This window comes from Desmodus rotundus, chromosome 9 (assembly GCF_022682495.2).
Source record: "Desmodus rotundus isolate HL8 chromosome 9, HLdesRot8A.1, whole genome shotgun sequence".
NCBI classification, from domain to species: domain Eukaryota; kingdom Metazoa; phylum Chordata; class Mammalia; order Chiroptera; family Phyllostomidae; genus Desmodus; species Desmodus rotundus.
The window spans coordinates 111,223,522-111,245,781 of record NC_071395.1 but is presented as its reverse complement, the minus strand read 5'-3'; the positions used below and the strand labels follow the sequence as shown (position 1 = coordinate 111,245,781).

The 22,260-nt window shown below is 56.5% G+C and overlaps 1 long non-coding RNA gene across 3 annotated transcripts; it reads left to right on the top strand.

The window, feature by feature from the left end:
• The first annotated feature begins 13,109 nt into the window (after positions 1–13,109).
• Positions 13,110–19,858, top strand: LOC123479028 (uncharacterized). Of its 3 annotated transcripts, none has more exons than XR_006654483.2 (5): positions 13,110–13,820; positions 13,995–14,375; positions 14,717–14,825; positions 15,073–15,233; positions 19,168–19,858. It is a non-coding gene; the product is annotated as an uncharacterized lncRNA (long non-coding RNA). The 3 variants fall into 3 exon arrangements; XR_006654485.2 differs by lacking the exon at positions 19,168–19,858 and adding an exon at positions 17,762–17,921; XR_006654484.2 differs by lacking the exon at positions 19,168–19,858 and adding an exon at positions 15,818–16,924.
• Positions 19,859–22,260: the final 2,402 nt, after the last annotated feature.

Below are 22,260 nucleotides of genomic sequence, written 5' to 3'. Positions count from 1 at the left end.
AGACAGAGGCCCAGGGCCACACCTTGAGTGACGGTGGCTTGTCCAGCTGCTCTGACTCCAGTCTGGCCCTTCACGAGGCCACGCTGCTGCCACCCCCGCCCACCCCCAAAGCACTGGACGTCCCTCGTGCACAAGAGTGCGACTTTCTGGTCATTTACAGTGTCTTCATGTCCCCATTGCCCTGTGTCCCGGCCGGCTGGTTTCCTGGATCCCATGGAGGCTTTCAGCCCACCAGGGCCACCCAGCTGGAGTACCAGCGCATTTAAAGACGGATTTCCTGCGCTGTGAGTGTCCACATGGTCCCCTCCTGTCACCTGACCTGGGGCTCGACCACAGTGAGTGGAGGAGAAAGAGAAACAGGAGCCTCTTCTCTCCAGGTGGCTTCCCAGCCTCTCTTGCTGCCGGGACATGAGCTCACACCCCGGAGTGAACAGACTACCTACTACAGAGAGGACTCAGGGCGCATCCGCCCTGCACGGGACCCCCAGGATCATGGTGCACCTGCCCCGGGCAGAACTTCCAAGATCAGTCCTTGGCCCGGGGCTGGGCTGGGGGCATCCGTCTCCTGGGCACCTGTTAAAGCACAGACCCGCCCCCATCCCAGAGCACACCTGAGCAGGCCCAGGTTGGGCCCAGCAGCTGCCCAGTGCTTGGGAGCACAGCCAGCTTGGGCTTCTCTGTTTCCTCCCCTCGTTTCCCAGGCGGGGTGTGAGTCGGCCTGAGGCCTGAGCAGCTCCTCTTTCCTGTGAAATGTGCTCGGCGTGGCTGCACCCCGGGGCAGGGAACAGGGTCCCAGTCTGGCCCACCCGGGGCTCCACTGCCAGGACAGAGCTGGCTCTGAAGCCCCCACCTTGCCGCCCCCGACCCCCTTCCAGGAAGAATGGCAGCCATTCTGCCTCGGTGGGCCCTGACCACACCACCACCACCCGATCCTGCCTCAGTTGCACCTGAGGCTTAGACAGCTCGGGAGAGGGCGCTGTCAGAAAAAGAGAGCGAAGTTACAAATGGCACAAGAGGACAAGTCCCGTGGAAGTGAAGCGCCTGGGCTTCCGCGCCATTCCCAGGGGCGCCCTGCTCTGCTCCGGAAGGCTGTGGACACCTGGCACACACCTGGCATACAGACGGGACTGGTCCCCGACCGACTCTGCCCTCGGCTTCGGGGGGCAGTGAGGTGGCCCAGCCAGCCTCCGCCTTCCAAGCCCCAAGTGTCCCTGGTGCCCCATCTCAGGCCTGGCACTTCCAGGATTGGAAACCTGTACAAGGGGCCACGGTCTGCTTCTCAGGAACCCAATGGATGGGCCTCATGGCTCCCTGCCTCCCACCGGCCTGTTTCCCAGACCTTGGTCCTCACTGAGCCCAAAGTGTGTGTGCTCACGGCCCTCCCCGGGGTCCAGCGTCTGGGAGCGGGGTGACCAGGTTTCCCGGCAGCCCTGGACGCCAGGAGGGGGAGCTGCTGGAGCTGCCACACCCTGACTCCCACAGGCCCGTTCCCCCCAGGCTCTGGCCCTCTCGGCCCAGACCCCCCCTGCCACCCACGTGCCCTGCAGGGTGGAGGATGAACCTGCAGGGAGAAGTAGGGAGGGGAGGCAGGGAGGGACGCTGTCTTGTTTACCTCCTGCTGCCTCTCCCAGGCTCCGCTCACTCTCTCTCTCCTTCCTCTCAGAAATCTCTCCAGCTTCTCCCTCCTCCTCCCTCCTGCCTCGTCCCCTCTATTACATCTTCCTCCCATCTCCTGGAATGAGAAACAATTCTCTTGTGCCGCCTCCTCCCGCCCCCTCCCAACACTTTCAGACCATCGTATTCAATAACGATAATGGCAGCCGCGCCCCGTCGGTCTCCCACAGCCGCCTGCTCCCGTTGGAGGGCGGGAGCCCGGGGTCACAGGCCCCTCGGCTCGGCTCAGCCTCCCCAAATCTTTCCCATCGCTGAATTCTGACAGGTCCCCGCGTCTGCAAGCCCTTTGCTGTACATTCTTTAAAAGGTGGCCCCCACGGGAGATGACCCCGGTGCCAGCTCTCCACCTTAGCATATTAAATCATGGCCGGGATGCCCGGGTAGGGAAAGAAAAGGAAGGCTCAGCCTCCTCCTCGCTGGCAGCGGGAGAGCCTCCAGTCCCCTCCCCTGCCCCTCCCCCCACGGCTCAGCCAACGCTGGCGCCTCCCGCAGTGGCAGCCCATTGTCCTTTGTTCTCTGCTGCCTGCTGGTCCAGATCACCTTCCTGAAGAGCGTTCGTCTCTGCTCCTGAATCATTTATTCTTCATAACTTGATTAAATAGAAAGGTGTCACATGGTCCTCCAAGCAGGGGCGGATGGGTAAATGGGGACAGTGGAAGGCTCCAGAAAGGGGCACTCAGCCAGCTGCACCAGGGGAGAAGAGGAGCCTCAGTCCCCTCCGCTCTCTGAACCTGCCACACCCCGCTGGGCTCACTCCCTTCCCATCCACCCTCTGGCACCAGGGACGTGACTCCACCCCCCTGCTTCATTCCCTCTCCCGCTGTAGCGGGTTCAGTAGTGTGCCCCCCGCCCCCCAGAATCTGAGAAGGTGAGCTTATTTGGAACAAGGGTCTTTGCAGATACAGTGAAGGTGGGGATCAAGATGAGATCCCTGGGATTTAGGGTGGGCCCTAAATACAATGACGAATGTCACTGTGACAGAGAAGAAGGCACAGAGAAGACGCCACGTGAAGGTGGAGATGGAGAGCAGGTGATGTGGCCACAAGCCAAGGAACACCAGGGACGGCTGGTCACCAGCAGTGACCGGGGCCTGGCACGGGCTCGCCTTCAGGGCTGCCCTGGAGCCCTTGCCTATAGTGGGGGGCAGGGGGGCCTTCCTGGTGCTCACTCACTCCTGCGGAGCTCCTGCACCTTGGGGGTGGACCTGTCCCCGCCCCTTGGCACACAGACAGGCTTTCTTCTGTGACTGGGGAAGGGCAGCCTCAGGGGCTCTGGGTGCCCACACTGTAGCCCCTCATCCAGGGATCCACACGCAGGAGCAAAGGCCAGGGCCCCCCCGTTTGGCCCACCGCCTACAGGACAGCCGCTCCCCACAACCCTCGTTGTAACTTGGGCCACTACACACGGAAGTGGACTAAACCCATTAAATCTATTTTTCCCCCGTGGCGGGAGGGAGTATGGATTTCTTAAAGATAGAGATTTTAAATTAAGCTTTAAAACTGTGACTGAGCGAGATTTAATGCTGACAATTAGCCTGGACAAACAGTTAATCGCCCTGGTGGGGTAATTTGTGTAAGCTCCGCACAACTAGGAGGCGGGGCAGCGCTTTGCAATCAGTGGGAAGAAGAGGCTGCAACCCTCTCTGAACTGCTCCGAGCTGCAGCCCGCTGGGCGGGGCCACCTTGGAATCTCCAGCACCGCCTGCCCGGTGGCAGGGGCGGGAGTGAGGCTGCCCCATGCCTGGGGCTCTTCCTGGCAGACAGCCACCCAGCTGGGCAGGCTGCGGTGACAGACTCAGCTGTCTTGGTTCCCAGGAAAGGGAAGTCTTGCCTCCTCCCTCTGACCCCAGCACTCTGGAGGGTTCAAGGCTGTCTGTCCCTGGGGAGCAGTGTGGGCTTGGCTATTCCTCACCCACTAGGCCTCAGTTCCCTCACCTACAATACGGGGACAGTTGCCCAGGAAGGGCCTTGGAGGACCCAGACCAAGTGTCTCTCTCAGCTCCTGGCCCTTGTAAGGGCCACTGTTCACACCCTGTCCCTCCTAAACCTCGAGCACCCTTGGGCCCTCCGCACCCTGGGTGCCCGGAGCTCAGACAGTGGCACAAATGCGGGCGGACTGACTGGCTGCTGGTTTTTCCAGACTGCAGCGGCCGCCTGCCTGGAACAGGTGCACTCTCTGAGGGCGACAGGGCAAGACTCTGAAAGGAAAGACCCCGGCTTCCACTCGCAGGCTGGGGTGCAGCCATGGCATTTCTGCCTCTGCTCCCGGGGCTGCACCCTGGAGTGGCTGCCCTCTCCCTCCAGAGGACTCCGAATGCATTTCATCCTCACCGCAAAGCTGCGTGGCGCGTGGCGCTTCTCTTCCCACGTGTATGTGGCCCCTTCCCCAGGGGTCCAGTGCAGTGATGTCTTTTTGGAGGGAGGGGGTCTCTGTCCCCCCAGGGCTGAGGAGGGTGGGCGGGTAGACCCTTCCTGTCTCTGGAAGGGTGAGGGGAAGGCTGGGTGGACTGTTACCTCCTTAGCCAGCCGCTGCTGTTGGGCGGAGGAGCTGACGGACCGGCAGGGTGGGTGCTGGACAAGGCTGGAGCGGGTCTTCCCTCGGGTAGGGGCACCCTCCTCCCTTTCCCATCCCACCCACACTCCCTGTGAGCCCTTGGGTGCAAGCTGTGAGCCCCAGGCACACGACAGCAGTGACCCTGACCCCATGCCTGCCATCGAGAAGCCTTCAGTCCAGCGGAGCAATCAGACAGGAAAACAAAGAATCAGTCCTGCTAAAAACTGATGGGAACCGTGGGCCGTGGCCCAAAGCAGAAACAACCCAAATGACAACGAGAGAAAGGACACCCGTGGATCCACTCAGCGGGCTGGACCGTCGCTCGCTGTGAGAAAGGGTGAGGCTGCAACGTGGATCAGCCTCAGAAACATGACGCTGAGCGAAAGAAGCTGGACGCAGAAAGACAAACGGCATGTGAACCTACTCACGCAGTATGTCCAGAAACAGAAAGCAGGAGCGTCGTGGGTTCTGGGGGCTGGGGAGGGGGCGGGGCGGGGCCGCTCATGGGTGTGGGGTCTCTGGGGGGTGGCGGCGGGGGCACACTGCTGGGAATCACTACACACCGCTGGCTCGTTCACGTTAAACCGGCTTGTTTCAGCTCGATTTGAAAGAACGGTTCCAAACTGTCAGAGCTCCATGAGAGAAGCCAAGCAGAGGCTGCGACAGCGAGGGTCCCCTGCCCCACCCACTGCAGGTCCTCAGATCCGCCAGAATTTGGGGCAGTGAGCTGGGAGGCTGCCTTCTGGCTCCAAGCTGAGGCAGGGCCTGCAGGCCTGGGCAGAAGGTGCTACCTGGGGGACACACAGTCCCCTGAGGGGACAGACTGTCCGCCCTACTGAGCTGGCTCTGTGGGAGTTAGCAAAGCCACCTCTCAGGGGCTCCTGAGACCCTTCCTTGGCTCTGATATTTCACAGCCAAAGAAAGGACCACCCAGGAGGCAGGCCAGGGGTGGGAAAGGGCGCCCCGGAGGGGCTGGGGGCCTGGAGAGAAAACTGGAAGTGAATTCGGCTGCGCCCCCACACGGAACGGCTGTGTGTGCACCTGACCACCCGCGGCACCTCCCCACCCGGTTCTGCCCACGTGACTGCAGGAGGGGCTCCCACTTACCCACGGGGCCCCTCGATGGCATCGCCTCAGTGGGCGGAGTCTAAAACACAGAACAGAAAGCATCAGTGTGCCTCCCACACGGAAAGGGTCGCGTTTCACGAGATGACTCGCAGGTTCGCAGACGTGTCTATGGAGCCTGGGCTGCTTTGTAGAACCTGCGTCTGCCTGTGAGTCTGAGTTTAAGAAGTTTGAAAAGTGTGGCTGGAGGCTACCCCATGGCTCTGCTGTCACTTCTTTCCTACCCCCCTCACCTTCCAAATGTCTCTGCTTGAGCTTTTCCTTCCTCTTTCCTGGTTTTACTTCCAGAGTGCCTGAGAGCAGAGGGACTGGGGGCAAGGTGAAAGCATCGTTGGGGCAATGCTTGTGAGGGGGGGCGGTCCCGTTCTGCTCCTGTGACACACTAGTGGGGTTTGGTTGTCGGGGCAGGAGAGGACATGTGAGAGGTCAGGATGGGACAGGTGCCGCCGAAGGCTGGGCCGCGCCACACTCACGGGTACAGTCAACACCAGCCAGTCCTTCAAGGTCCCGGAAGCCTTCCCGATTTCCCCACTGAAAGTGAGCCTCCCACCTGACTGCCCCCAGCTTGCTGCATACTCCTGAGACATTAGGGTCACTGGGGGCACCGCTCCCCATTCCAGAGGGGCTGTTCTTGTCTGCCCAGGAGCCATCCCTGCCACCGGCCCCATGCCGGTCCCATCCCAGGGGCCAGTAGGGATCTCCAGGTGGGCTGCAGTGTTGTGAGTGCAGCCCCCTGGGTCCTGGGGCCAAGGTGAGCTGGAGCAGGGCTGCAAGGGGCAATGCAGAGCTGCAGGCCTGTGAAAGCACCCCCGGGAGACCACCTTCCAGGAAGGAGTCACCTCCCTCACAGCAAAGGAGGATCACAGGTACAACAGAGGGACCAGGATGGTGACAGTTCCACTGAAGGGTCTCGGCAGGCTCCCTGTGGACTGTGTACGGAGAGAGCCACCCACACACCAACTCGATGGACCACGAGCCCCTTCCAGGCCACAGGGCATCCCTGCTCCCAACACACACACGCCTGCTCGGCCCTTCCCACCTGGGCTTCCTAAGGACCAGGCAGTTGTGGCTTTGTTGTTACATAAACAAAAGCTGTAAAACGTACTGACTATGTGTGATGCCCGGCCCGCACTATGCTAAGCATTTTACACGCCCTCTCCCCCTTGATTCTCTCAACAAACATTATCTTCGCCATTTTGCCGATGAGCAAAGTGGAGCTAAAAGAGGTTAACAAGCCTGCCCAAGGTCATCCAGGTGGTAGGTGGCAGAGCAAAGATTCTCATCTCAATCACTCCAGCCCCAGAGCCTCAGCCCAGAGTGCCCCTTCCCATCCATGGCACCCACTATCCTGACTCTCAGAAGCACAGATGGCTGGCTGGCTGGATGGGGATGGGTGGATGGGTGGGTGGGTGGGTGGATGGAGGATGGATGGGTAGAGGATGGATGGGGGATGGATGGGTGGAGGATGGATGGGGGATGGATGGATGGGGGATGGATGGGTGGGTGGGTGGGTGGAGGATGGATAGGGGATGGATGGGTGGATGGGTGGAGGGTGGATGGGTGGGTGGGTGGGTGGAGGATGATGGGGGATAGATGGGTAGAGGGAGGGGTAACTGGATGGATAAATGATGAATGGGTGAGCCTTCAGCTCCTTCCAAGGCCATGCTCATGGCCATCTGGGATGGCCGGTCATCATCACACGCCACAAATCCGTGCTAGTAAGCAGACTCTAGCTTCAAGCAGAGACAAACTTCCGTGAAAGGCAGTCTGTTGGTCCAAAATAATTGCCTCCGATCAGGATGTGTTAAAACCGAGGCGTAACGAGGGCTTCGGTTACCTTAAGATTTATGGTACGTGACAAGCTCTTCTTCCCACCACAACACATTTGCATAAAATGCTTGTGTTACTGCAGCTTCATCAGACCTGGAAATGCACTATGATTCCGATAACATTTCTCTGGAGAGAGGCGACGGGCGGGAGCAAAACCGCTGTGTGCTGCCTCAGCTCTGTCTTTACTAACAAACATGCCAGGAGGCACTGCTAAGCCCACACAGTGGAACGGCCCCCCTCGCACGGGGTGGCTCTCCGCTTCCTCCATCCGTCTTCCTGTTTCCCAAGTGCCAAGGCACCGCTTTAAACACAGAACCGAGCTCGCCGGCCAGACACTAATGCTGCCGCAATCAACTTACTTGCCTCTCTGGCGTCACTTTGCATTTTCAGTGAAGACACAGTGGCTTGAGATATAGTAGGTTTTCTTGATTCAAATTCTTTGCTCTTTCCACGGAAAGGATGGTTCCCTGTTGGAAAATGCCCTACGAGGGCAGGGAACGCCAGCTCCCTGGGCTCCAGCTGGAGGCAGGGACTGGGCCTTCTCGCCACTAACGCCACTCACGCCGCTGCCACCACGGAGGGGAAGCACAGCTGGAGGTGTGCGCAGGACTCCACGGGAGATGGCACTGCCATCTGCCGATACGAATGCTTACATCACCCCAGGAAAATCAAGGCCCAAGGCCAAATGTGCGGGAAGATGCTCAGCCTCAGGCGTCATTAAAGACACACAAAGGGAGACAATAAAATGTGACTTTTCACCCATCCGACCGGCATAATTGCAAACTCCTGGACAGTGGCCAGCCTTTAATAAGAAAGGAAAAAATGGAACAGATATAGACCAATATGTTAAGTGGTAGGGTTATAAATTATTTGTATATATTTTTTTCCTTATCACAATTTTCTAGAATTTGTACAACAACACGCACTTTCTTTGCAAAGGTGGAAAAACCTCATATATAGTTCTGGTGCCGATATTTAAAAGTTCTTATTACATATACGGATACACGGGGAATGGAAAAACATAAACGGAGCTACAAAGCGACGGAGTGCAGCGTTACATTTTCAGAAGCACGACCCAAGTCTGTATATCTAACCACAAAGACGAGAGACGGCTGTGGGGCGGCGTGGTTCCTGAGCGATGCTTATGGGAGAATGTTCTGTTCTGCAGGGTTAACAGACACATACATTACTTCCAAAATGATCAAACGTCACCTTCTCCGAGAGGACTCTTCTCAACACTGCGGGAGGCAGCCCCCCCCCTGCCCCTGGGGGAGGAAAGCACGGCAGCCCCTCTCCTTCTGTATTTGTGCTCCCCGCCTGGGTTCTCTCTGCAGGCAGGTCTCTGTCTCCCCCCTCCCCCCACTGGACGGGCTCAGCTCCAGAAAGCGCCCGGCACACGCGGTTGTTCGGGTGGCCGGGTGGGTGGTTATGAAGCAGGGTGCAGCCAAGAGGAGGGCCCCAAGAAGGGATTTGTGATGGGGTCCAGGACTCGGGGTGTCCAGGAAATATTAGAAAAATGTATGTAGGATGTCCTCACCCCCACAAGCCTGAGCCAGGGGGGATGGGACACATGGAACAGGGTCATTCAGAGCTGTTTTGGGTAGCAACAGCTTTGCAGCTAACCCCTGGCATGGTCATTTAACATATCTATAACCTTTAACTGGTTTCATGGATATATTAAATAGCTGTGGCCATGCTTCGAGCCAGGGGAATGGGAGTGACTTCCACCCAGGATGGGACTGGGAAGCAACTCCCCTTGGTTACAGGGCCTGCGTGAGAGCTTGGAGATGATTGGCTCCATGCCATGGGGCCACACCTGCCCAGACTTACTATGGCAGCCCAGTAAAGCTGGAAGAATACGGGGATGCTGGCAGGTGTAGCTGACTGTAGGAGGAGTCGGAAATGAGGCTGCAAAGGAAGATGGGCACTGGGATTTAAACCTAGACCAGCAGCCATAGGAAGGGAAGACCACATGGTTCTGAAGTAAATAGGGGGCCACACGGTTCTGGAGTGAATAGGAGGACCACGAGGTTCTGAGGGGAAAAGAGAACCATGAGGTTCTGAAGCAAGTAGATAGATAGAGGTCCACGCGGTTTTGATGAAGGGAAAGGAAGAGGACCACGAGGTTTTGGAGTGCTTCTTTTTGCCACACAGCTTAGGCAGCAGGAAAGACTTTGCCAAGAAGAAAACGGGAGAAAGGGCTCTTGCTGGTGGGCCATGAGAAGGTGCCACATGGCTTTGGATTAACTGGAGATTGCAGCAGCCACACAGCTGATGGTGCCGGGAGCCTGAACCACAGACTTCTACTTCTTTTCCTGAGACACGGTACCCTGGACTGGGCACAGGGAGAGGGAAGGACTGTGCATTTGTGGGTATTCTAGAGGACTTTAGTATCTTATTGAAGACATTAGGTCATTACTCTAAGTCTGTATAACTTTTACATAAATAATTCCTTTCCTTTTCACCAGTCTCTGGCATTGAGAGATGTCTTTCCTCTGGCGGCGGGCATTGCGAACCTAGCAGGTGGGCGTGGGGGGAGGAACCTCCAGAGACAGAAAGGGAGATCCTTTCTGTAATAATTTATCGTGAACCACCCCCCACCCCTTGCTCTGTAACAGTTAGACGAATGGAAAGATGGGTGAGTTGAGGAGGAAGATGCTGGCCTCACAGGAGATAGGAAGGCAGCACCGGAAACGGGGGTTTCATCATCCTGAAAGGCACCGAGTCCCAAATCTGTGCCACTCAGCTAGGTGCAGGACAGATGTGCTCTTTGTCCCCACGGAACCCGGCCCCCAAGGAATCTGGCCCGGGGTGGGGTAGGGAGCAGGTGGGGAGGGAGGGGGGCTAAGTTATTAATTTATTATGGGCCAAGCTGTACATGCATCGTCTCATTTAACCTTCTCAAGGGTCCCACGAAACTGGCAGTAGAAGACCCCATCTCTCCCCACGGAGGGAGATTCTCGATAAGATGCAGATGACAATGACAGCTGGTGTGTGTGGAGGTCTCCCTGCTTCTCAGCGCTGGGCAGGTAGAAGTTACCTTGGCCCTCCCACATTGCACACAGTAGGCGTCACACCTGCCGGGCGGAGACAGACCTGAGGCGCAGGGCACGGGGCTGGGGTGTGAGGAATTTGGACGAGGTCCGTGACTTGTGAGGGTGGAGTGGGCTTCTGCTGGTGTCACGCGTGGCCTCACACTCGGTGAGGAGCCAACGGGAAGGTGGGTTTGCAATGCATGGCGCAGAGTAGGTGCTCAGTGAAGACGGGCTGAGTGAGTGGTTGGGCTCACGGAGGAGGGAACCGAGGCTCAGGGCTGTCCTGTGACTTCCCCACAGTCAGGAGACCTAAGTGGGGAAGCTAAGGCGTGAACCCAGGTCCCTGGGCACCACGGCGCCTCATAATCAGAGCCTGTCAACGGATGGCTGGAATGTAGACTGGGGATTGGCCTAGAGGACCAGGGAGACAGGGAGCCAAAAGGAACTGGTAAGCGTTTGCCCAGGGGCAGAAGGGAGGCAGCGAGGGCTGGGGGAAACACCCCCAGTGGTAACCACGGAGGTTCTTTCTGCAGGACCAGTCAGTACACAGGCATCGAGGAGACAGCTGGGATTGCACCTGGATGTGGCTTCAGCGCATGGGTGGGGAGAGTGAGGAGTGATGGGGAGGGAGACCTCGGCCAGGTCACAGAAGTACCAAAGAATGGCCTTGAACTTCAGCCTGGAGGTTCTGGCTTTCAAGCCTGGCTGCACATCGGACACCCGTTAACCCCGGGAGCTTACACAGACCCTAGCATCCAGAGCAGCACCCCCGCCCCGCCATTTGGAGCAGAGTGAGGGGGAGGCCAGAGCTGTGGGGGCCTGGTCAGTGCAGGTCCGGCAGGGCCACCGGGCGGACTTCGGCTTTTGCCACTGGGATGGTAACCTGAGTCTGTCCGGTCCCAACATCCGTGGCCTTGGTGGCAGAGGGAGAGGCTTGGAGGGGACAGAGCCCTGCCGAAGGGAGAGGCTTCATCAGGCTGCTGGAGCGGCCCCGGTAAGAGAGCAGAGCCTTCACCTGGGGTCCCTGCCGCTGGGGGCGCCGGGAGAAAAGCGGAGAGGCCAGCGGTAATCGGCAGGCGGGAAGACAGACCCCGCTGGGCTGCCCAGGCGGACGGGGCCGAGCCCCCGGCCTGCCTGCTGGGTGGGTCTGTAGAGCCCCGGGCCGCGCCCGCAGTGTTGTTGGTGTTGCAGACCCCAATACAATGAGCCAGCAGTGCCCACACAGCACCCCGCTCGTCTTGGGCAGCACCTGGTGTCTGAGCCGTCACTGCGGTGTGTGTGGCGGGCACAGTCAGGGGAGAGAGACGGAACCGAGGTAAGCAGTTGGGGCACCAAGGGGAGAGGAAGCCTCCTGGCAGGGCTTGGGCCTGGGGGTCTGAAATCTTCTGGCTGCCGTAAGAGTCCTCAGAAAGTGTAAGCTCCAATCCTGTTTCTCCAGGAAAGAGGCGTTGTCCTCCACCCCGGGCCCCTCCAGGTACTGGGACCACTCCCCTGGGGGGAGGGGAGACTCGGGGGCTGGGAGACAGCAGCTCACACCCCACGGCTGCGGGGAGTCTTTCTCACCGCTCCCATTTCTGTTTCATACCTCAGTTCAAAAACAACGACAACGCTTCCAGGGCAGCCTCCCCCTCCTCAGTAATTACCCAATTAACACATCCTAACAGGCAGCCCCCAGCAGCTGGCTGTGACTAACACGGGCACAATTAGAGGCAGAACATTCCCCTCGGTGTTAACCTCCTTAAACGGCCAGACTGAGCCCTCCGCCCCCTCCCTCCCTCCCCCTCCACGTAATGGGATCTGAGGCTCGGCTGAACCGGCCCAGCCCACAGGTCAGAGCAGAAAGCAGTACTTCCTCACCGAATCAGGGGAGCCAGAAAACGAGCCGGAGGTAATTTATTCAACTGGTGTATCAGGCCAGCGTGGACTGAGCGCTGACTACCTGCCTGGCCCGGAAGCACTGGTGAGGAACTCCGGGGGGAGGAGGGCGGCTGGGTTCTTGTGGGTGGTCTGGAACCTGGGGGGTGGGGGGTGGAGGATGGGCTGGGGGCTGAAGAGCAACCCAGCTTGAAACAGAGGACAGGATGTTAGCTAGGAAATGACAGGGATGGGAGCAGGAGGCTGGCCTGGGAGTGGCAGTTGGGTGAGTGACCAGGTGCAAAGAGGCAACCGGGTCGCCGAGAAGGAAGGGGTGGGTGGGTGGCAGCTCCCTCCAGGAGGACGCAGAGCCCACCGTGCTTTTGGAAAAGGGACCCGCCTGGGCTGCTCCTCCCAAAGGCAGGTTAGGGACCAGGAGGAAGCTGACACTGAATCTGGGCAAGAATGGTGCCTGCACAGGTCTCGGATCAGGCGGGGGGGAAGGGAGGGATTCAAGAGGGGATTCGCAGGAAGCATGGGCAGGCTTGGCGCCTGATTAGACAAGAGGCCTAAGAGAAAGGCAGGTGTTGGGATGTGAGCGCTCTCCAGGAGGGGGGAGTCCCCAAGGGTAGAAAGAATGTGGGCTGCAGGCATTAATGGCTAGGAAGGGGGGGAGGGCGGGATCATAGCAGAAGCCACTCACTGGAGCTGCTCAAGGGCAGCCGCAGCAGGACGGCAGGGGGACCAAGGGCAGGTGTGGCCCCCGCTGAGATCTGGAGACTCAGGATCCGCTGGACGTCCTCGGAGGAAGCTCCCCTTTCTGATCGTCTTCAAAGCAAGCCTTGCAGGAGGAGCCGACCCTTCATTTTCTCCAGGGACAGCTCCCGTGGCAGATCTGAGAAGGCAGCCCTCCAATCCCACTCACTCTCGACTCATTTGCGGTAACAGGGTCGGGACTCAGGGCACACACCTTCGCCTCTGCCTGTCCTTGGCTGCCGGAAGGGGGGGGGGGGGGAAGGGGTCGCACAGTATCTTTACAGCTGGTGCTGGGCCGCATTGTACTTCCATTTTTAATATTCTGAGGAATCTCCATACTGTTTTCTGGAGTGGTCACGTTCCCGTAAGTACTGTGAGGCCTCCCCTCCTCCCCTCCAACGCTGGCCATTGCTTGGGTTTTTTTTTTTTTATAGTAGCCATGCTGCTGGGTGTGAGCTGGGATCTCACAGAGATTTTGATTTGCATTCCCCGGCGATTAGCGGTGTTTGGCATCTTTTCCTGTGTGTCGGCCATTTGCATGTCTTCTTGGGAGAAGTGCTTGCACACAGGAACTGTGATCCATCATACGATGGAATAGTATCCAGTCTTTAAAAAGAAGGAAACCCTGTCACGTGCGACAACAAGGAGGAAACCTGAGAACATGCTGTGAAGCGAAATCAACCATGCACCCAGGAAGATTCGTAACTCCCGCACAGAACTAGTCCTGTGTTCTGTTTTTCTTTATTTGTCCTTTTTTTTTTTTTAACCACCTTTGAAGCACTGGCTGAGGCAACACCCAAAGGGGTAAGATAAAAAGTTAGCAGTTTCTCCCATTTCTACCTTTCGGGGTGAGGAGGAGAATGGACGCCCTCTGCAGAAGCCCTTCATCCCAGGCTCTCGTGGAAGGGAGGGGGAGAGGCACACACATCTCTATAACCGCACGCAAGGAGGTGGGGGCTGTGAGCCTCCTTTTGCAGACGAGAAAACCAAGGGGTAAGGGCATAACTAATCCAGGGGTACGTGCACAGGTGGCATCCTTGGGGGGGCCTCTTTGCACGGAGTAGGCGATGGCCACCCAGCCGAGGGCAGCAGGGTGGGGTTTGAGGCTCCCACAGACGAGAGGTCCCGCTTGGCTTCAGCACCTAAAGGCTGCTCTTCCTGATGCAGGTTCCCTCCAGTAGGAGGCGGCCAAGGGCGGCATTCCTCTCTGAAGTCTGTTAAGAGGATTAATTTGTAGCACCTGCTGAGCCACTGGTAGCTCTCTGTGCCACTGCCATCGTCACCATCGTCACCATCACCACCACCATCATCACCACACTTGTTATCCAGCCCAGGAGCATGTAGGCCGCCACGGCCCCACCCTGCCTCCCATCACCCTGGGTGCGAATGTCGCATCTTTCTCAAGTGGCTGTTCCCTTCGAAGACGTCTTAACCGAAGCCTCACACCCCCAGAGCCCGCACCGGGACAAACATCAATAACCACGACGGTCCCTGAGGCTGGATTTCAAAGGAGCAAAAGATTAAAGGGGGCACGGGTCAATTACCGGTGTAAGTGAATGACTTTAGGAGTAATTGCATATAATTTTGTCTTGTTTATTCGGCACTAGTTGTAAGTGTCCATAATCCTGAGTCCTGGGGGGCCTTCACTTCGGGTTTGCTTTTGGCGGATGAAGGGCTCGGCTCCAAAGGCAGAGGCTGCGGGGGGAGGGGAAGGGCCCTGGGGCCCAGGCCCACTTGGCCTTTCTAGACTCAGCCAGGTTGACTGGCTTCGGACCCACAGACAGGGTCACCATGCCCCCTCCCCAAACCATCCACCATCCCAGATGGGCGTCTGCCCGTCACCTACTGTGGAGGCGCCCGGCTACACTCCCACCTGCCTCTCCTCCCAGGGAGCTGACGTAGTGATGCAGATGCTGGTGCCGGGGGAAGAAGGAGCCGATGTCCCCCAGGGTCACAGCACGCCCAGGGAGCAGGTCATGCCCAGGGAGTGGGCCACAGGTGAGAGAGGGTGGGGGCTGGTGAGGGGAGCAGGCGTGGGTGGACTGACAGGTCAGGAGGAAGCAGCCTCCCAAAGGCATGGGAAGGAAGCAAGGGAGCATGATGGCTAAGAATTTCCCTCTGGTTAAAAGGGACAGAGACTCACTCAGACCAGCTCCACGCAATGGTCTGTTATCAGAAGACGTGTCAGTCACAGCCTGGGCGGGTTAAAGCGACAGGAATGTACTTACTGTTGTATCTCTCACAGACGAGGGCAAGGGACACCGAGATGATTCATCACCCACAGAACTGTACCCCGAGAGCGGTTAACGAAAGTCCTTCAGGCAGAAGGAAAATAAGAGCCCCCCAAAAGGGGAAACTTGGGTGGAAACGAGGGAACGAAGAGCCTCGGATATGACGAACAAGAGGGTAAGGATGAAGCACTGTTTAATATTTCTGTACTTTTATATTTTATATTGTGGATGTTGCCATATACGCATAAATAAAACACGCAGCAACAAAAACTCAAAGCATAAGAGGAGGGAAATAGAAAGTCATGAAGTGTTAAAGAACATGCGAAGGGGGGCAGTACTCTCTGCAGTTAAGTTGTGATGAGTTAAAGACACATTTTATAAACACTAGAGCAGCCACTAAATGAGGGAAAGAGAGAGAAGCAAGTAAACTAGTAGATGTGAAATCGAGTCGTAACAAGATCCTCAAGCACTACTACGTCAGGAAACGGGGCAAGACGTAAGAGCTGGTGGAAGGAACAGAAAACGAACAGCGAGACCGGAGGCTTGAATCCGTATCAATAACCACATCAAATATGGGGGTCTGAGCCTCCAATTAAAAGTCAAAGACGGTCAGACTGGATCCAAAAGAAAGACAAAATTATTACAATAGCTACGAGCAATCCATTTCAATAGAGGATGAATTAAAAAAAAGAGAAGTCAAAGACACCAAAAGTGAATTTTTGGAAAAGATTATTAAAATTATTTTTTTTTAAATCCTAGCCTGACCGATTAGGATAAAAAATAGAGAAAACTGATGAACAATGGCAGGAACTAACGAGGGGCCATCGTTGCCGACTCTACAGATATTAAAGAATGATAAAGAAATATTATGAGTGACTGTCTGCCAATCACTTTGATGACGTAGAGGCAATCGACAAAGTTCTGGAAAAATGCAAACTATGAAAGGTTACTCAAGAGGAAATAGTCCGAATGACCCTATAGGTACTTTAGAAGTTAAATTCTTAGTCAGAACCTTTCCACAGGAACAAATCCAGGGCCAGACAGCTTCACTCGTGAATTCTGACAAACATTTAAGGAAGAAACAATACCCATTCTGTACAAACTTTCCCCAAAAATTTAAGAGGGGGGACTACTTCTCAACTCATGTTATGAGGCCAGCATTGCCTTGAAACCAGATGACATTACAAGAAAAGAAATGTATACACCCACACCTTCCATGAACACAGGTACAAAAATCCTTTACAATTATTTAGCAAAATCCATCCATCAATATACAGGATGGATGATGCCTCCCGAGCGGGTGGGTTTTACCCCAGGAATGCAAGGCTGGTCGAAGGCCCTAAAATCAATCAGTGTGACTCACCGCATTGACGACAAGGAAAGAAAATCAGGTGGTCATCTCAACAGTTGTAGAAGAAGCACCGGATGAAATTCACCATCGATCTGTAATCAGAACTCTGAGCAAAACAGAAAACAGAAGCAAATGCCATCAATCTCACAAAAGGTTTCTGCAAAAAACCTCAGCTAACGTTGTGCCTAACAGTGAAATCTGACGGAAACAGGGAGAGATGCTCCGCATCACGTCAGTTCAACACTGTACTGGCGTCCCAGCCAGCACCATAAGGCAAGAAAAAGAAATAAAAGGTATCCAATTAAAGGGAATAAATAAAACTGTCTTTCACCAACAGATGACGTGATTGTTTACACAGGACATCCTAAGGAATAATTTTGAAAGAAACTACCAGATCAACTAAATGAATTTATAAAGGTGTTAGGATATAAAGTCAGTATATAAAAATCAATTGAATATTTATATGTTAGCAGTAGAAAAATGAAATATTTAAAACAATTCCATTTACAATAGAATCAAAACAATAAAATACTTAGGAATAAATTTAACAAAAGATGTATAAGAACTCTACATAGAAAACTAAGAAAATTGTTGAGAGAAAATAAAAACGACTTAAATAAATGAAGAGAAATACCACAATCTTGAGTTGGAAGAGTTAATATTCATGATACCAATTCCCTCTAAATGGCTCTATAGAGAAAATTCAACCCCAATTAAAATCCCAGCGAGAATTTTTTGGTAGAAGTTGATAAACTGATTCTAACATTTATATGGAAGCCCAAGGACCTAGATAGAAAACCTGAACGATCTTGAACAAATTCAAAGGACTCACACAACCTGACTACAAGGTTTTCCAAGATTTACAAAGAGGGGGTGGGCTTACGTTCAGATGGCAACTCCAGCGGGGCGTCTGTCAATTGTTCCGGGGGACACAGAGCCGTGAGCGTTCTGGGTGGCTGTGTGTGGCACAGGCCCGGGACCAGAACCCGACTCAGGGACGTGGGAGGCGCGGAGAACAGGGGACACACCAGGGTGCTCACTGAGGGCAGGATCTGGGTCTTGACCTTGGCCTTTCTCCTGCACTGCCCGTGTCTGGTGCACAGCAGCTCGTAAATGTCGGCTGGAACAGTGAGTAAGGACAGCCCTGGATTAGTCGGCGCAACAGCGACACGAAGAATGGGTGAATGAATGAATGAATGAATGGACGAGCCGATGAATGGGGGAGCGTGGGGGGGGGTCAGCCAGTGACCATCTAATGATCGAACAAACAAACGAGTCAGCGCCCCCAGGAGGGATCTGGGGGAGACAGGAAGCAGCAGCTCCCGCTTCTCTCTTGATTCTCTATGTCCCAGATCCCAGGTGCCAGCTGCTTCCCTCTTGGGGGCTCCATCCTCTGTGGCTGCCAATAGAACGGGACGCTTCGGGTCTCTTAATTGGAAGGCAAACATTTGAAAGCAGGGCTTTCTGATGGCAGAATGTATAAAACCACCACCTCTGCACGTTGTGTCTGTCCCCACGCTGAGTTAAAACAGCCACTTGGGCCGCCCGTGATTTCCTTTGATCACACATCAAGAATACGCGTCGCTGGCTGACATCGGCCTCTTGTCTTTTACTGAGTTTTGCCAGCCCCGCTGCTGAGAACCTGAAACAGGAGACCAAGCCGGCTCACCCTGGGGCCCAGAGCCCCCACGCACCCTAGGCGGGGCGGGGACCCCAGGCCCCACTTTGCGAGCCCTTTGCCGCTCTGGCTGCCTCTCCTCCCCGTCTCAGGAGCAGCCCCTGTGGATGTGAAATGCCGGTCAGTCTCCCTCCGACACGGGCACCTGAGGGGACCATGCTCTTCGTTCAGGAGAAGGGCTGGGACCTGCAGGGGAAGCTCGGTGAGCGCGCTCACCGAGCGTGAGGGGAAGGCAAAGTAACAATAGCTTCCGCCTTACAGGCCCTCCTGTTGGGCTGGGCAAGGCCGGCAGCTCTCCCACCCGCGGCAATCAGCTTTACAGGGGGGATTCCTAGAGTTTCTGGATCACTGGGCAGGGGAACACGCTCCTCACCTTCCCTGCCGCCGTCCCTGCCCCTGCCCCTGAGCTCACAGCACACGCAGACCGGGCTTCCACTGAGGCCTTGTGAGTGACAACGTGGACGGACCGCATTTTCTACTCAGATGCCCTGGACCCTGAGAGAGCCGGGGAAGTATTCAGAAGCCCCCTGGCTCTGGGGACTCCATGCGACCCCAGGCGTTCTGGCGGCTCTGGCACTCAGACCCAGTCTCCAGTCCTGCCTCCCTCGGGGGTGTCTCCTGAGTACCCCCTGTGAGGTCAGTACTCCCACCTGATCTTCAGACCTGCCTGCGCCAGTCCTAAGGCACCTGCAATCAAGCAGTACTGAGCACGCAGCCACAGGCAGGTGGGGAGCACCTATACCAGCCCCCCCCCTCCGAGTCCTCGGACAGTTACCGGCTTCCGGCCTGTAAGGCACACTCAGCAGACGCCTGGCGCTGAAAAAGTGTTACCTGCCATCACTACTAAGTTCGCTCTCTCCCTCTCTATCGATCCATTGATTCCAGCGCTTCCAGTGTTTTCTTACGGTGGATTCCTATCAGAATAAAATCTTTGAACACCACACACAATACATGCACAATGACTTACAAATGATACACATGCAGCTGCCGAGGTCACGTTGATTCTAAATGCCCTGCGTGTGTGAGCTCACTTGTGCCATGAGAAACTCAGGTGGGCACCAGCTTATCCTTTGTTTACAGGTGTGAACAGTGAGGGACAGAGACACATGACACAGCTGCCTGGGCCACAGGGTCGAATCGAGCTCAGCAGGGCCAACACTTGGCAGCTGAAACAGTCCCCACTGTGGGCGGTTCTGTGCGTGGGAGGGTGTCGAGCAGCACCCCTGACCTCTTCGCACCAGAGGCCAGATGCACCCACATGGCACCCCCTCCTGCCAGCTCCCTGTCTCCAAGCAGCACTGCCAAGCCCATGTCCCCCACCCCCAGCACCTCATTACAGTTCCCGCCAAGTTGGAACCCAAGACCAAGACGGCACGGCGAGGGATCAATGGACTGGGTTTATGCCCCTGAAGCCAAGAGCAAGGTCAGCCAGGGCAGCTGGTCCCTTGGCCTGCCCCTCCCTTGGGGAGGACCAGGGACATCCTTCTGCAGGCCTCCCTGCCTGGGGTCAGGCACCTCACAGATGGACAAACAGCCAGCAGGACCCCTGAGCTCATTTTGTGGCCTCTTCTGACACCACTAAGAAAGTAACGCTTTCAGAGGCATGTCCACGGGACTCTGGGTGGGCACGGGCCATGGCCCAGCCCCACCCTTCCTGCGGCCAGTCCCGCCCTCGCGTGTGGCTGACGCGCTGATGGATGCACTTCCTGCGTGTCTCACGTGCAAGCGTTCGCGCGAGGCTGCCTGCCCACCGCCACGGGCTGCTACCTAATAAAAGACCCATAATGTACTGACTGTTCTGCACCGCGACGTTGCTTCTCCTTCCCAGGCAATTGATTCCTTTATAGAATTTAATCTGCCTCTGAAATTCACTGCATTATTAACGGGAAGCTGTGCCCGGTGCTGCCGTAATTAAACCAATCGCTCAGCACACACCCCCGCAGACGCCCGCGCCAACCCTCTGAGCCAGGCCCTGGGCTAGCTGTGCCCACCCTACACCCCCAGCCCTGGTCCCTAGAGTGGGGGCTTCACTCCTGAGCAGAAACCCTGGGGATCCACCATCCCATTTAGGACAAAACCCCAACCCCACGCCAGGGGCCCTAGAGGAGATGCTGCCACCCACCTCGCAGGCCCCACTGAAGCACCCCTTGCCCCTGCTGCTCCCCAACATTTTATTTTTTTCCAGTACTTATTACTATTTGAAGTCGTCTTATTTGCTAGTTTCTTGTCTGCTTTCTGCTGCTGGAATCACAACAGGATGAGAACAGGGTGTGTACACAGGTCCCCAGGCTTCGGACAGCACCCAGTGTGCAGGAGGCTCAGAAAACATGTTCCAGGTGGGTGGATGGGTGGGTGGATGGGTGGGTGGGTGGGTAGGTGGATGGGTGGATGAGTGGATGGATGAATGAGTGGCCTTCTCCGCTAGTGGGCGCTCGGCCCAGGGAATAACCCCAGAAGTTGGCTGGCTTCTGAACTATTGGAGCATGTGTCCCCTCTCACATTCGGGGCACAGTTTGGGGTTGGGGAGACAGAGGGAGAAGAACACCCACCCACATTCCTTAAAGCAGAGTGTGTAATTGACGCCCCCCCCCCATGTTGGGGCGGTTCAGAGCATGCTCAGGACTCACAGGGGCCCGCAGCCTGTGGCAGAAGTGGGGCTGCGTGCCTTCTGAGGCCAGGTCAGGAGAGGCCTCCAGCTCCATCTCCCGCTCCTGGGACACTCGCCTTTGAAGCCCCAAGCAGCCGCATAACCAGACGGGAACACACACGGTCTGGTCTCAACATCGCCTCCAGGGCTCCCGACACAGGAGAGGCACTTGGTACATATTTGTGCAAGGCAGTTGCCGGGGCTGCTGTAACCGATTCCCACCAACCAGGGGCTTCGGACAACGGAAGACGATTCCCTCACGGCTCTGGGGACCAGAAGCCCCAGGTTGAGGTGTGGGCCAGGCTGGGACCCTCCCAAGGCCTTGACTGAGAATCTGTTCCAGGCCTGTTCCCCAGCTTCTGGTGGCAGCTGTGGCCCTTACGTCCCTTGGCCGGTAGATGCACCACTCCGATCTCTGCTCCACTGTCGCATGGCCTTTCTTCCCGCGTCTCCCTTCTGTCTGTGTCTCCAGTCTCCCTGTCCTCTCCCTGCTAAGAACGCCAGTCATTGGATGTAGGGCCCCCACAAAATCCTGGATGATCTCATCTCGAACCCTTATCTCAAGTGCGTCTGTAGTGACCCTTTTCTCAAACAGGGTCTCCTTCGGAAGTTCCAGGTGGACATGAATTCGGTAGACACAATGCCCGCCCAGTGGACAGCAAGACGGTTGACCCACACTCTGCACCTCATGACCCTGAGACATTGCAGGGCACCTGACCGCCCCAAACTGAGTCCCACACTGGGGCTGGATGAGCAGGGGCAGAAGGAGGAGGCCCGGGGGGGATGGGGCATTTGTTCGGAGGGCTCTGAACAGTCTGGATGCTCCACCCCACCCAGCAGCAGGAAGCCCAGTGTCGGGGAGAGGGGCTCCCGCCGGCCAGGGCCCAGCTCCGGGCCCAGAAAACCCTCCTCTACCTGGTCTCTGTGACCCCTCAGGCCCTCCTCCTGCTCTGTCCCCACCCCTCTGGGCGCCTGTAAGTGCTTTCAGTACCCTGCCCCCTATCCTGGGGGCTTCCATCAAGGCTAGATGGGTTCCAAGTTCCGGGAAAAACTCAAACCTCAGGAACCAGCATGAACGGGGACTGGCAGGGTCCTTAATCGTCCTCTGAACCGCGGGGACACTGGCACTGGGTCCTCTGTGATTTCAGAGTCAGGGTTCCAAAAGGGACAGGGGACAAAGAAGTTGGCTTTGGGGGTTCTTACAGCGTCATTACAACAGCAGGTCATCTCCATCAGAGTGGCTGACCAGAGGAGGACGAGATGTATCCCCGGACTGAGTGACCATCCCCGCGGTCCAGCAGGTGCCGTGGCCCCGGAGGCCTGTCCCACACAGGGGCTTCTTCGTGGGGGGACATCTGGGTTTCCAGAGGAATCTACAGCAAGCACCTCCTCGCTCCTCCCCACGGGCGGCAGCTCACAAGCTGCGTTCCGGTGTTGGTGAAGGGTGATTGACGACGAGGAGGCTCTGTTGTGCTCTCAGCTGTAATTACTTTAATTCAAACACACTCCCGTATAGGGCTGACATC